Source organism: Hydra vulgaris, chromosome 03, assembly GCF_038396675.1.
Source record: "Hydra vulgaris chromosome 03, alternate assembly HydraT2T_AEP".
NCBI lineage: Eukaryota > Metazoa > Cnidaria > Hydrozoa > Anthoathecata > Hydridae > Hydra > Hydra vulgaris.
In genome coordinates, this window is record NC_088922.1 from 62461382 (window position 1) to 62477088 (window position 15707).

Genomic DNA, 15707 nt, shown 5'->3' on the forward strand with positions numbered 1-15707 from the left:
CCTTTTTAACAGTAGAATATGTTATATGGCTGTTGTGTCCATCACATAGCAGCAACACAGGCTTTTTATAATCCTTTACATATATAATAAACCTGTCAATCGAACTTTCAAAAATATAGTCCTCGATCCAACCAGATTTTGTTACACCATACATTGCATTTTCTGGTCCATTTTGACACCATGCATCATAAAGGTACATGACTTTGTAGACGACAAAGGGAGGTAGGTACTATCCATTTGCTGACCCACAAAACAGTAAAGTATACATTGATTTACCACATGATGGAACAATGTAATAGGCTGTTTTTGATGTTTTACGAACAAAAATTTTTCCTGCTGTAGGATCTGTACGTAAACCTGTTTCATCTAAATTAAATATGCAATGTGGTCTATCAAATAAATTATTATTGTTTAATGTCTTCTCATATAACTCAAAAAAATCTGTCAATGTTTTTAGAGAAAGATCATTAGCTCTTGCTTTTGTCAAAAGTTCAGGTTTTCTTTTTCCAAGGACTACATTCCATCTTTTTTCAAAAGACATGCACCAGTCTTTCCCTGGCTTGTCATCTTTGAATAGAGTTTTTTTGCCAATAAATGTTATATATCTTTTCTAGTTTGATATCTTTTCTATCTTGTGGAAAACCCTTATCAGCTAAGTACATCAAGGCTTCTACTAGAAGATTTTCCTTAGTATTATTCAAAACAAACCCTCGACCGCTTCCGATTCTTTTGTCATTCCTTTGGATTTGATCATGGGATCGTCTGTATAATGCCCCATAAGGAATTCCAGAAGACTTTGATACACTGTATACTGACTCTCCTTCCTTAACAAGCTGTATGGCAGTCATTAGTTTGCTGTGATCATATGTACCAATAGTCTTGCGTTGGTATTCACGAGGCATAATAATTTATTTCAGTTTTATTATTTTATCTAAAATATTTTAAAACAAACTTTAGTTATATAAAGTCTATAATTTAATCATAAAGTAAAGAAGAATACAAAAATAAAATACAAAACATTTAGATGGGAGTTTACATTTTACCCAAGCCATTCAGGGAAAACAAATTTGAACTATGATCTTAATGTAAATAGTTCAGAAGCATTATATAAAACTATTATATGTCACTGAAAAATGTATAATACTATATTAAAAAGCAAAAGTGAGCATAAATGTATATTTAAATTTCGTGTAGCTTGTGTTTTTGTAATAAAATACTATAACGTAACTAGGATTTTATATATATCCATTTTACCCCACTATTATTTTACTTGTATATCCATTTTACCCCATTTTAGATTTTTGTTTATTTATCAATATGGGTTAGAGAACTTATAAATTAAATTTTACATATTGTTACATCATGGTCCAACTAATGAATATACATCATTAAACTTCCATAAGTAATATTACTGAAGTCTGCAGACAAAAGTTTTAAAACATAATGTTTTTTATATTTTTTTCAAAACAACGTGTTTTATATATTAACTCTTAATGTAAATCAAATATAAACATTGTTAACGCAAAAAAAAGAAGCCAATTATGTGTAGAAACTGTTGGTAATTTTTAAGTTTTAGAATTATGTATAGATAACTTACTCCATGGATACTTATCGAATATATCCATATTACCCCAACAATCCATATTACCCCACCCTACCCTATTTATTGTTGTCAAACCCGTTAAAAATTTCGTTGACAAGTTTGGAATGAACGTGTTCTGTTGAATTGTGTTTTTGAAAACCATATTGGTTATTATATAGCATGTGGTGGTTTACCAGATAGTTGTAAAGTCTATTGTGCATTATGCGCTTTAATATTTTTGAAATGCATGGTAAAATAGAAATAGGCCTGTAGTTAGAAGCTATAGAATCATCTCCGCTTTTAAATATAGGAACAACTTTTGCTAGCTTTAGCTGATTTTTTAAAGACAAATTACAGATATGCAGAAGAGGATATTCAATAATACCTTTTTTTTAAAACGTTGTAAAAAAAGACATTTTTAACAACGTTTACGCTAATGTCATCTAGTCCTGGATTTTTTGTTGTTGTTGTAAGGTATTAAATGCATTTTTAAGCTCATCCGGAGTTATTTCAAGCTCGTTCATGACTGAGGCTTTTTTTTCTAGATACGATTTATAAATTTTTTTTTCCATGAGTTATTTTATTAGCTAGTTTTTCCCCAATTTTTATAAAATAATTATTAAATTTCTCTGCAATATCTATTGCCTTATTGGCTACTGTATCATTCTCATCTGTTTTTAAGTATTGCGGGAACACTTTGGTAGCATCTTCTTTTTTCCCTGTTTATTAGGTCCCATGTTTTTTTGGTGTTACCGCAATAATTTTCTAATAAATTACGATAATATATTGCAACCAAAGTAAGTTTAAGTTGTTTACTCCGTAAAGTTCTAATTTTTTTTATAAGGATTTTATGATTGACAGTGTCAAATGCTTTGGATAAATCAATGAAAACTATTAAGGTAAAGTAATCTTTATTAAAAGCATCCGATATATGTTTATACAAGTTCAGTTTCCGCATGAGCCGTAGAATAATTTTTTTTAACCCAAATTATTTATTGTGCAGAACTTTGTTTGATACTAAATGATTATAAAGCCTATTGTACATAATGCGTTCTAGCAATTTAGAAAAACAAGTTAAGACAGAAATAGGTCTGTAGTTTGAAACAGTTGTTTTTTCACTTAAAAATTGGCGTGATTTTGGGTATTTAAGGTTTATCTGGTACAATACCAGACGCTAATGAGGGATTAAAAATGTGAAACAATACGGGTTCAATAATATCGAAGACTGATTTAAATACATTGACGCCAATTTTATCTATGCCTGCACTTTCGTTATTTTTCAGAGTGGAAAAAGTATTACGCAACTCACTTATATTTATATTTAGTTACGTCATGTTATTATTTGCCATTATGAGGAAAGTTTCAAACTTTATGGTACTTAATGGGGTTTTAGCCGCTAGATTTGGACCAATCTCAAGAAAAAAACTTTTTAGTTTTTCAGCCATAATTTCTTTATCATAAACAAGTTTTACATGAACTAACATATTTTGTGGCAAACTGTTTTTAAGGTGGTACTACCCTACATTTTTTATTTTTTTAAATTTGATATTTTTCTTAAAATTAGAAACTTTGTTAGGTAGTAGTTAAACAACTAAATATAAAAAACATAATTAAAATAAAATATTGTTGTCAAAAGATGCTGAGTCAGCGTAAAAAAGCAAAAATCGTCCAGTTACAAGAACATAAATAACTTAAGTAATATTTGAGATTTGAGCCTCAAAATTTTTAAGCATATAGCTAAATGGTTGGTCGAGGGCCCCTAGTAAAATCTTTAAAAACATCAGGCCAAACTAAAATAACAGTTATAGAGCTGCAACCGACATAAAAAAATGGTCAACAGGGTATGTAAAATAGGGGATTCTGACCAAAGTAAATAATATTTTTTATTTATTCTATTACCAGCCCTTTCTACAATACCAATGAATAAACTGTGAAAATTTTAAACAAAAAGAGTTAATAGTTTCTAAGATATTTGTGTTCTAGTTTTAGAAATATTCAAAAAGTAGAAAACTGAGAAAAACATCTTTTAAAATAAAAAAAGTTATTAACTAAAAAAATCAGTCATTAGAAACATCTAAACTGGCCAGCACAATACAATTGACCACTCTCAACCTCTTGCTCTTTGTCAAAATAAACTTTTTTGACTGATCTTAATGTCTTTCTTCTTTTTTTAACTCTTTCACTTGACTTTAACTCAATATTTTTTAGATGTTTTTTGTCAAATCGCTGTGCACTAAGGTTGAAATAGTATCCTGGTGAAATGTCTAGCAATTTAAAAACTTCAGCATGTCCTAATATTTCTTCATTGTGTGCAATAACAGCAGAGTTTACCGCAATTTCAACAATTTTTTTTGATACAAAGATATTTTTGGACAAGGATTCCAAATTAATTGATTGAATGACTCGTTACAATTTTGAGTCAACCCATGCAAACACTTTTAAAGATGCTCCACTTTAGACAAGTCTTGAAAAATTGGTTTTAATTTGCTCATTATAACTTCTGGCAAATTTACTTTACTTTTATATGTATTAAGTTTAGTTACTTTATCAGACTGCCATTTCCACCAACTACTTTTGCCTTTAGTACAAAATAAGTGACGTGTTTCGTCTGAAGCAAAAGCAGTGCAGTGATACAATGTTGCAATGACAGAGTTACGCCTCTCTAGTAAATTTGATGTATTTTCCCTAATTGCCATGCCTACATAATTTTGAAGTGTATTAATGGCTTTATCCGTTAATCTTCTCTTTCCACATATTTTTTTACCATCTGATAATATCTCGCTCTTCAATTGTTTTCTCAATTGCTTTGTTACTAGTCATGCATACTTACTTAGTTACTAGTCATACATACTGGCCGAGAAAAAAAGTATCAAAACGAAACTGTTACATGCTAGGATCAGACAGTCTGCTACTTGCAGTCGAAGTTGCACAGTTACAGAGAGATCTTGGAGTTCTTATCTCAAATGATCTTAAACGTAATGCTCAAGTTTTAGCAACTGTGTTGAACGCTAACCGCTCCTTAGAGAGGCTGAAAAAAACTATTCACAGCCGTAGTTTTTCACTGTAGAAAGAAGTGTACACCACGTATGTTCGTCCTCACCGAGTACGCTACCTAAGCGTAGCTACCTTACCAATGAGCAGACATAGAAGCGCTAGAAAAAGTTTGAAACCGTCCTACGAAATCATTTCTGAGATTAAGCATTGCACCGCCGAGCAGCATGGTCCACCATCGGCGTCATTACTGGCCCACTATCGGCCGACAAGCATGGTCCAATCCAAGTCTTGCTCACAGTTTAAGGCATGATCCATGCATAGCAACCGTTTTTTGAACGGTTTAGCCGATGCTTTGCCATTGCCTTCTTCTATGCTACTTTTGGTTCATTTTGTTTGTTTTTAACATTTTGTTTTTAACATTTATTGCTATTTTTATATATAACCAATACTTTAATAAACGCGAGATTTTAACTCAGAGACCTTTGGAGACAAATGCAAAATTTTAATTTAAAGATTTTAAAGTAAAACAAGTCAGGAAGAAAAAGATGAAGCGGGGTGATGTTTGCCTAAATAAAAAAGTCGCATGGCTGCGTTAAATAAGTATAAAATTGTAACCAAAATAAATAAAAATAAGTGAAGTAAACAAAGTAATATAATATAAAATAAACTGTAAAAATCAGTATAAACTATAAATCCCAATACTCTGTAATGCTTGATTAATACAACAAAAACATTGTAACAATAAAAACATTATATTTCAAGAAAAATAAATAAAATATCAAAAAAAAGTTAAAAACGAATAAAAAAACCATCAAGTATTTTTATCAAGTATTTTAACAACCACCATTCAGGAACTTGCATTAGCCATCGCTTTATGGACCTCTTGACATCTGTATTACATACTCCTTTTCATGTTTTTGAACTGCAACTGTTAAATTTAAAACAAGGTATTTAGATGTGATCCACTTAGTTACCACAAATTGTCTAATAATTTACTTACTGTTGATTATACCAGGAATTTGTTTTAACTACAAGAGAGACCTGCTACATATATTATCTTATAGCCTGCTGATACAAGGAAGTGCCGCAACATCGACATAGGGTTTGGTTGGGGCAGACAGTCTATTAAATAATAAAAAAAATAAAAAGTATAATAAAATATTCCTTATGTTTATATTAAAAAGTCACCATTTTGAGCAAGTCTCACAACAAGCAAAAAAATAAAATTATTTTATGTTGCTTAACTGTAGATTTACCCATTTATATAATTAAATGATATATATATATATATATATATATATATATATATATATATATATATATATATATATATATATATATATATATATATATATATATATATATATATATATATATATATATATATTTATACAAATATGTGTATATATTATACTTAACATTATATTTATGTATATATATAATTATGATATAAATATATATCTATATAGTATATAGATATATATTTATATCATAATTATATAACATATACTATAATAATATTATATTTATGTATATATATATATATATATATATATATATATATATATATATATATATATATATATATATATATATATAATTATATAAATACTTAAATATAATTATACATACAAGGTATAAACGATTTGAGATCCTTAAACCATACTATTAGTATAAAACTAACAAGTCATAGGTTATACCTCGTTGAAATATAACATTTGCTGAATGTTATAACCTATGACAATATTCATTATTAAATAGTATAACCTATGATAGTATAATCTATATATTGTAGTTTAACTTATGACAATATGACAATATATTACATAATATCATAATATTTGATTTTATTTTAAAAGTAAGTAAATATTTTTTGAGGATCATAAATACGCTTTATAATATAAACTATAAATGGATCTCCAATCATTTATACTTTATATTATAAAGCATATTTGGGATCCTCAAAAAATATTTACTTACTTTTAAAATAAAATCAAATAATTATATTACTATGCAATATGTTGTCATAAGTTATATATATTATATTATTTATTTTATATAAAATAAATAATATAATATATAATAACAGTATAAACAAAGTATAAATGATTTGGTACCTCAAAAAATATTTACTTACTTTTAAAATAAAATCAAATATGTATGCCACTACAATTCATTTTGCTATAAGAGATTTTTTATCATTCGTTAATGAATTCCAATAAAATTACAAAAAACAGAAAAAAATAAAAAGTAATAAGGAAACTAACATTTGTTAAAAAGTTAGAGATTTTTATCTTTATTTATTTTTAATTCTTTACTAACTCTTTATGATTTTATTTTGAAATATAAATAACGCATGCGCAAACTTAATTTTTTTTCTAATTACAAACATAGTTCAAGTCTGGAACAAGATCTGCATAATAGCAACCAGACAATCTCTAATGGACTTATTATAAAAGGACAAAAATAGACTTCGACAAAGCACTAATTGCAACAATTTTAATTACAACTATCAAAAATGAATTGTCTATAAAAAATGTTTGTCTTTCTAGACAATCATTTTAAAAACGGACACTAAATGAACAATCTCGATTTTTTAATGAGGTATAGAAGATCTATTTAATATATAATTTGGACTTATAACGAGTAATTAAATTTTCACTGCAGCATCGTTTCAAAAACTGGAAACGAGCACAAAATTAAAAATACAATTTTTCTAACAGAAGTTCATTTTTTAATTTTTTGTCTAGCGTGTGCTGTTGATTAAAAAGTTAATGTCTATTTAAAAACCTCAAAATGGACTATTTTGTGCTCAATTGAAGTTCATTAATTACTCAGTTCAGTTGTTTTTCAATTCTCAGTGAATGTGCGTGAAAATTTATTTTTAAAATGCCCTCTCCAGTTTGGGATTACTTCAAAAAAGTTGAAGGTAAGTTTATCATTTAAAAAATTTTCCTTAGTCACTAAAATCTTTATCACCTTCAATAAAATTATTTTAAAAATATGTGATCAAGGAGTTGTCCTTTATAAAATGTGGATTAGTAAGTAGAAGATTCCAATAGCTGTTAAAATTTATTTAGGTTTGTGAATAAAACAATAGTGAAAAAGAAAAATGTTTTTTACTTTCATTTTATTGATTTATATGTACGCAAGTTTTAAACAATAATTAATCATGGGCAATGATCGTCATTTGGAGTTTTGATGTCATTTCAATATTTTTTTAATATTATAAATTTACTACATAACAATCTTCAAATAATACGGTTATGAAAGATTTCTGGTTTTATGAAATCAAGTAAATTTAGACAAAATCATAGACACCAAATAGACAAAAAATTATGCTTTGTAGACTTATGAAGTGAAAATTATTTTTTAACTGAGCAATCCTAGGACACCATCAAAAATTTGATAGAAATGCTATTAGTAATGAAATATATATATATATATATATATATATATATATATATATATATATATATATATATATATATATATATATATATATATATATATATATATATATATATATATATATATATATATAATTGTTGTTATTATACAATTGAAATTATTTGTGTAGCAAACGTTCCATCTTTTTATAGTTTTTTTTATTGCGTGGAGAAAGATCTCGGTTATACAGTTTAATAAAATAAAATATTCGTGATATGACGAATATATGGACTATTTTTTTTTGTAGGTAAAAAGCATGTTCGAAGTGATATTTGAATAAAAACTCAAAAGAGCATATTTCCATTATTTTGGAAGATAATCTAAAAGCCAGGTTTTCCATATCAAGCCACTTTTCAATATATTCTATGAAAACTACTTCCATATTAGAAATCAAAGAAACTAACGATGAGTTTGGATAACAATTTTGGATAATTGCTTGTTTATTGGTCTCCATACCATTCTTACTAGCTATTGTAAAATCAATCGATTCACTGCAAAGTACTACCTTACAATGTTGACACAGAGAGATTCTTTTTATTAACAAGTTAGAGAAATATGTATGTGATTGCTCAATAGATTGTTTTATAAGGATAGCAACAGGAAATCTGTTTAAAAGAACATTATTTTTTGTATTATTATCAAAAAATAGACAATCTTTTTTAGTATTTTTTGTGAATTTTCAAATAAGGAATTTAGATCCAATGCCTCACTAAAATCTGTTTCTGCCAGACAGTTGCTATTAGACTTACTAGTTTCTACTGACAACAGCAAAAGGGCATTCTGGTAAGCTGCTCGAAATTGTCTTACAGTCGGTCTGTCATTCCACCCTCCTTTACTCCATATAGTTCCAAAAAAACTTTCTAAGCAATCTTGGTTGAAGCGAGATGTGCAAACAAAAGGAAATCTTTCCAAGAGAAGCTCCTGGCACAGATCTAGTATACTGTTAATTGTAACATTTAACCCCCAATGACTAGCTATCTTGGATTGGGATTGTACATCACAAAACTTCCATTTCTTAATCCAAGTTTGGAGTTCTTTTAACAATGTAATGTTATTTCCATTAGTTGTTATATCACAACGAGCAGGTTTATCACCCTGAAGCTTTCTTGAATTTAACAGATCAAAAAGAATATCCATTTTTTCAACAAATTGGGCAGTCACTCTTACAGTTGACGGTAATATATTTGCAGTGACACACAAAGACAATGCGGTGGCAACCTGATGACTTAATACTTGTGTTGCTAGATTAACTCTCATTTTTAGAAATGCTCCAGGATCGAGATGTTTGTCAGTCAATTTTGGTGCAAGACGGATAGGATTGCATTTGTCTAGCTCATACATCATTCTAATGTGATTCCATGAAACTATATTACCATCAATATTAATGTTATGTCGCATAAGATTATTGCAAACACTTTTAATTAGATGAGGGGGATCAAAGATAATATGAATTCTATTTTTTAAAGACGGGTGTTGAATATAAGATTTTATTTTTGAAAAACCAAGAATTTTAAGTGCTGCAATATTAGTTGATCCTTGATCACACACAATACACCGAACTAACAATCCACAGTCCTGAACTTTTGATATAGCTTCTTGAATAAACTTAATAAGATTAACTGTTGAAACAGTTGAGTTACTGAAAAAATATGCAATTGGTTGTTTCCATTTAGTGGCAATACCTCTGATAATAAAAACTAGAGCTTGATTCAGTGATTTCTTGTTCTTTATTCCAAAAACAACATCTACACTTTTATCATAATCTAAGTGTTGTTTAAGTGCCATCTCATCCAATACTAAACTGCAATTACGATCTTGTTGATTCATGTTATTAACACGAAGTTTTAGTAAAGTAAACAACTTTCGTGAGAATCCAGTTGGCATATCGCCATAAGCTCTTGTTAGAAACAATTTCAATGTGTTGCGACTTGGTAAAGAAAATATATTACTTAACATTTTATAAGTTTGTGGACTATGAAAAATAACTCGTAGTCCAAGTAATTTATCCGATATTGTCCAACGATTTCCTTTTTTATGGCGGTAACTCATTTTTATTTGACTTGTAAAAAATTTTTGTTGATCATCTGAAAGAAAGTTTTTAGATAAATCTAAAATATGATTAATTGAGTTAATGCAACTTTTATGCTTTTTTTTCTCTAATAGTTTTATTTTTTTTCGTAGCCTGCATATTGTAACACGAGATGTACGCAATGAATTTAAGACTTTTCTGTACTTTTTTATATTTACAGTTTCTATATTGGCTTGAGTGTTTTCAACTTTACTATCATTATTTTCATTTTGTATTTTTTTAACTTTTAAAGGCAAATGATTTCTTTTGGTAGGTGGTTTTCTTTTTTCTCCTACTAGATGAAAAAAGAAAACCACCTACCAAAAGAAATCATTTTAATGTTCCCAATCCACCTAGATGATGGTGGATTGGGAACATTAAAAAATGTAGGGATTGCATTATAAAGCAGACGTTTTCCTCCATTGTTTGTAAAATAGTACATTGAACTTTCAAAATGGTTACTACACAAACGATATTCTTTGTTCAAAACTTCAACAGAGTTTCTATCTAGATCTCCTCTTCTACAATTTATAACCCATTTCTTGCACCTTTAAAAATAAGAATAACATATACTTTTCGTTGCATACTAATTGAATTACAATTACATTACATAAATTAATCAGTAAAATAACTCGATAAAATGAAAACAAAAACTTATTCTAAAAGAAAACAAATACACATAACTTATGTGTATTTGTTCAAACTTATGTCATAAGTTTGAAAAGTTGCACAATAGCCTACTTTAATTTTGTGTTACAAAAATAATGTGTTAAATTAAAAAATATATATATATAAGTACTAAATTATATAAATTAAGTACTTAAATCATAATGCTTAGTAAAGTTAAGTATTTACCTTTCTTTGTCTCTTGGAAAACGAAAAAAGGACACATTTTTATCGGCTACTCCACTGGTATTTGTGCAGTTAACTGCTGCACAAAATAAAGACATTTCTTTATACTAAAAACTATAACTTATTGAAGAAAAAACGCAATATAATATACAGAAAACAATTTACAGTTTCATCCAAATTTGTTATGAGAGTTAATTTTTATACTACCTACACATCCCATAATGCCTTGCGCATACGATTACACTTTAAACTAGCAACCAGACAATCTCTAATGGCCTTATTATAAAAGGACAAAAATAGACTTCGACAAAGCACTAATTGCAACAATTTTAATTACAACTATCAAAAATGAATTGTCTATAAAAAATGTTTGTCTTTCTAGACAATCATTTTAAAAACGGACACTAAATGAACAATCTCGATTTTTTAATGAGGTATAGAAGATCTATTTAATATATAATTTGGACTTATAACGAGTAATTAAATTTTCACTGCAGCATCGTTTCAAAAACTGAAAACGAGCGCAAAATTAAAAATACAATTTTTCTAACAGAAGTTCATTTTTAATTTTTTGTCAAATCAATATTTCTGGTTTTATGAAATCAAGTAAATTTAGACAAAATCGTAGACACCAAATAGACAAAAAATTATGCTTTGTAGACTTATGAAGTGAAAATTATTTTTTAACTGAGCAATCTTAGGACACCATCAAAAATTTGATAGACACAACAAGGACAAAAAATTAAACATTTGTTGTGTCCATTACAACATACAGAATTGTCTATGTCTGTGTTGTAAGTCTATCCACAGACTAGTCTGGTTACTACTTTAAACTATGTAAATATAGAAGAGTTGACAGCGCTTGATCGGTACAGTCGGCCGATCGTAAAACAAACATGGCGAATCATTGGAATATGAATGGGATTGCCGGCGCAGTGGTACCGGTCATCAACCAATGAATCCAATGCATGGACCAAACATGGAGAGTTTAATAGGATGTTGGCTTCCACATATAATATATATCCAGTCAAAAATCACCAAAATAATAGGTTTGATGTATCGAGTTCGCTCCTACGTCAATAAAAATAGTCTTAAAGTAATCTACTTTGGGCTAATTCATAGCTTCATCAGCTATGCAAACATTTCATGGGCAAGTACTCAAGCGGCAAAGATTAAAAAAATTTATAGTCTACAAAAACATGTCTGCAGAATCATTTACTCAAAAAATAGGCGTGAACACGCTAAGCCCTTAATGAAAGATATGAAAATGATGAATGTGTTTGAAATAAATATCTACCAGCATTTAATTTTCATGTATCGTTATAATCACAATATCTCTCCTATAAGCTTTAATAACAAGTTTAAAATAAATAAAAATGATAGCTATAATCTTAGAGCGAATATGTCCAACACTTATAAACTGCCTCGGATAATAAACAAATATTCTTTTTTTTTTTTTTTTTTTTTTTTTTTTTTTTTTTTTTTTATTGTATTTGCCGATTGAAAATAATTTACACTCGTAATTTATAAAAACAAATATTTACATGGCTGGGGCTTGAAGAAGACAAAATTCATCTTATCATTAAGCCCCCCCCCAAAAAAAATGCATATTCATCAAATAAAATGTTTTAACAAAATGCAAAAAATAAAATATATAACGTTTAAAATATTTAGAGTATTCAAAGAGTATTTATATTTAAGAACTGATTAGTAAAATAAGATGATATATAAGTATTAATATTACAAAAAGAATTTACAATAACTTTTTTTAATAAAAATTGAAATTATAAAATTTTACAATATTTTTAGTAATTAGTATTTCAAATAATAAAACTTAAAAAAATCGTTTGTAAATTCAAAACTTATAAGATAAGAAATACATTTACAATAGCAGACTATTGTTTAGAATATTAAATATAATATTAAAGAGTAATTAGTAGGTTAATTTTTGTTTTTGTTTGCCAGTTTAAAAAGCTTTTTAGAAGAACTTTAATTCATTTTCATGTATCATCAGTAATTGCTTAAGTTTTGTTTTAAACTGGTTTAAAGAATAATTAGATTTCAGCTCATTATTTAATATTGTATTCCACAGCTTAGGACCTCGGTTAGCAATTGAGAATTTGGTTGCTGAATAATGTGTTTTGGATTGAATGTAATTGTTTTTTGAAAATCTGGTAGGGTATATGTGGTTTATTTTTTCAAAAAGTGAATTAAATAACATTGGTGATATTTTTTTATCAAGTTTAAACATGAAGATAAGAATATGGTAAAGGTTTAGTTTATATACATTTAGAATATTAAGTTTATTAAATAATGTTTGAGTGTGAGAGAAACGGTCTACGTTTGTAATTATCCTTATAGCCTGTTTTTGTTTACTAAACAGTTTTTTTACTTTTGTTGCGTTTGTGCTGCACCAAGCAACGTTTGCATAATTTAAGTAGCAATGAATTAAAGAATAATATAAGTTTTTTAAACAAGATAGATTTAAAAACTGCTTGGCTTTATACAAAACACCTATATTTTTTGATATTTTATTTTCAATTAGACCTATGTGGTCCCTCCAGGTTAAATTTTCATCCAGAACCACACCTAAAAATTTTATTGATTGCTCTCTTTTTAATAATGCGTTATCAATAAAAAGATCAGGAAGTTTTAATGGAATATCTTGTTTTTTATGAAGACGATGGAACAAAGTGTATTTGGATTTATTGATGTTCAAAGATAGTTTGTTTGATTTGAACCATTGGGTTAATTTTTCAAGTTCTTTGTTTACTGTTTGAAATAATTTACTGATATCTTTACTAGAATAAAACAAGTTTGTATCATCTGCAAACAAAATTAAGTTTAAAATGTTAGAAAATTTATATAAGTCGTTAATATAAACGAGAAATAAAAGTGGTCCTAAAATTGATCTTTGAGGAACACCACAGGTGATTGACTTATATTCCGTTTTTCCGCTATCATATGAAATAAACTGCTTTCTATTAGACAAGTAACTATCAAACCAGGACAAATTAGTATTTATTATACCATAACTTTTCAGTTTGGATAGAAGGATTTAATGATTGACAGTGTCAAAAGCTTTACTTAAATCGATAAATACACCTAGGGTATACTTGTCTTCATCAAATCCTTTAAATATATCATGAACAAGGTGAGTGATGAATATTCAGAGTACAGCATTCTATATCGAGGTCCAAAAGTATGGAATACTTTTCAAAAAGGATTCAAAGGTACGGTAAATTCGTTAAGTTCATTCAAGTTTTTAACAAAAAATTTTTTTTTTTTAATATAAGAAACGTTTTTGGTTAATAGAACTTTGAATAATTTCTCATAAATCTGTTTTTGTTTTATTTCTACTTTTGTTGGTTGCTTATCAATTTTATTAGCGAATTATGCGTTTTATTACGATATTTTATTGAAATTTTATTACGCATATTGTAACATATTACGATATTTTTTTGAAATCTTGTTATTTATTTGAAATCTTGTTATCTATGAAAAGATTGCGATAACGTACTGTCATCCTCATCTTCTTTGAGCCCCTATCTGTTTTACTTATTTTATTTATTGAAATTTTATATTACGAAGTTGTAAAATCTTATATTATATTAAAACAGAGAAAGAAAAAAAAAAAAATGTTAGGTCTTACGACACTTGAAGAAAGAAGAATAAGAGGTGATTTAATTATGATGTTCAAGTTCTTGCATGGATTTAATGAAATAAACTTTCACGTATTATTCAATCGTCCTTCGTCGTCAAAGTATTTTATGTATGGTCATAATCAAAGACTTGCACAGCAAAGAGCATTCAATTGCATGCCAAAAAAGAAATTCTTTACGAACTGTGTTGTGTTGCAGTGGGATACCCTACCGTAAATAGTAATTGACGCGACTTCCGTCAACATTTTCAAAAATCGACTAGATGAAAATTTAAATTAGTTAAAAGAGAATTTTTAAACGATAACTGGAAATAAACTCTCTTCAGATATGTTTCCAGCATTCTATTATGTTCTTAAAGTATGGTACTTGTGTCGCATATGTGCACAAGTATCTTAAGACTGTTAGTATAGAGGTGCGAACAAGTTTTTGTTTGAAAAATAAATGGACTTTTTCTTCTGTTTGTCTTCGTATAAACCATCTATTCGTAGATTATTTCTACGTGAACAATCTTCAAGTTTTCGATGTTTTTCTTTTAAAAGTTCATTTTCGAATATATCCTTTTTTAATTTTTTGCTATTGTATTCGATTTTTTTATCAATATTTTCATTAAAGTTTATGCTATCGCTTATTTCTTCAATTTCTTTTTCATTTTTTTAACTTTTAATTACATTTTCATTAGCGTTGGTCTCAAGCTTGTCCAATCTTTCGTTTAAAATTTTCGGGTTTCCACTGATTATGTCTAAAACCGTTAGTTCGTGTTTTTTAAACATAGCCAGAGCCGTACCAAGGGCGGGGCCGGCCGGGCCGCGGCCTGAGGCGCCATAATTGTGAGGGCGCAAACTTTAATAAATTAAAAAAACAATAATCAGTTTATGAAACTAATTTTCACGGCGTCGCTGCTGTTGATAAGAAAATTAATTAAAATTCCGCCTCTTGACACAAACTCTTAAATATTAAAGCTCATATACTGAACAAAAAACGCCCTATAACACTAATATACCTTTGATAACTTTTGAGCATTATTATGAGTCGAACCCATAAGTTATCTGGTGCTGAATTTAAGAAGAATAAAAAACAGCGCCAAGAAAGTGACGAGAAA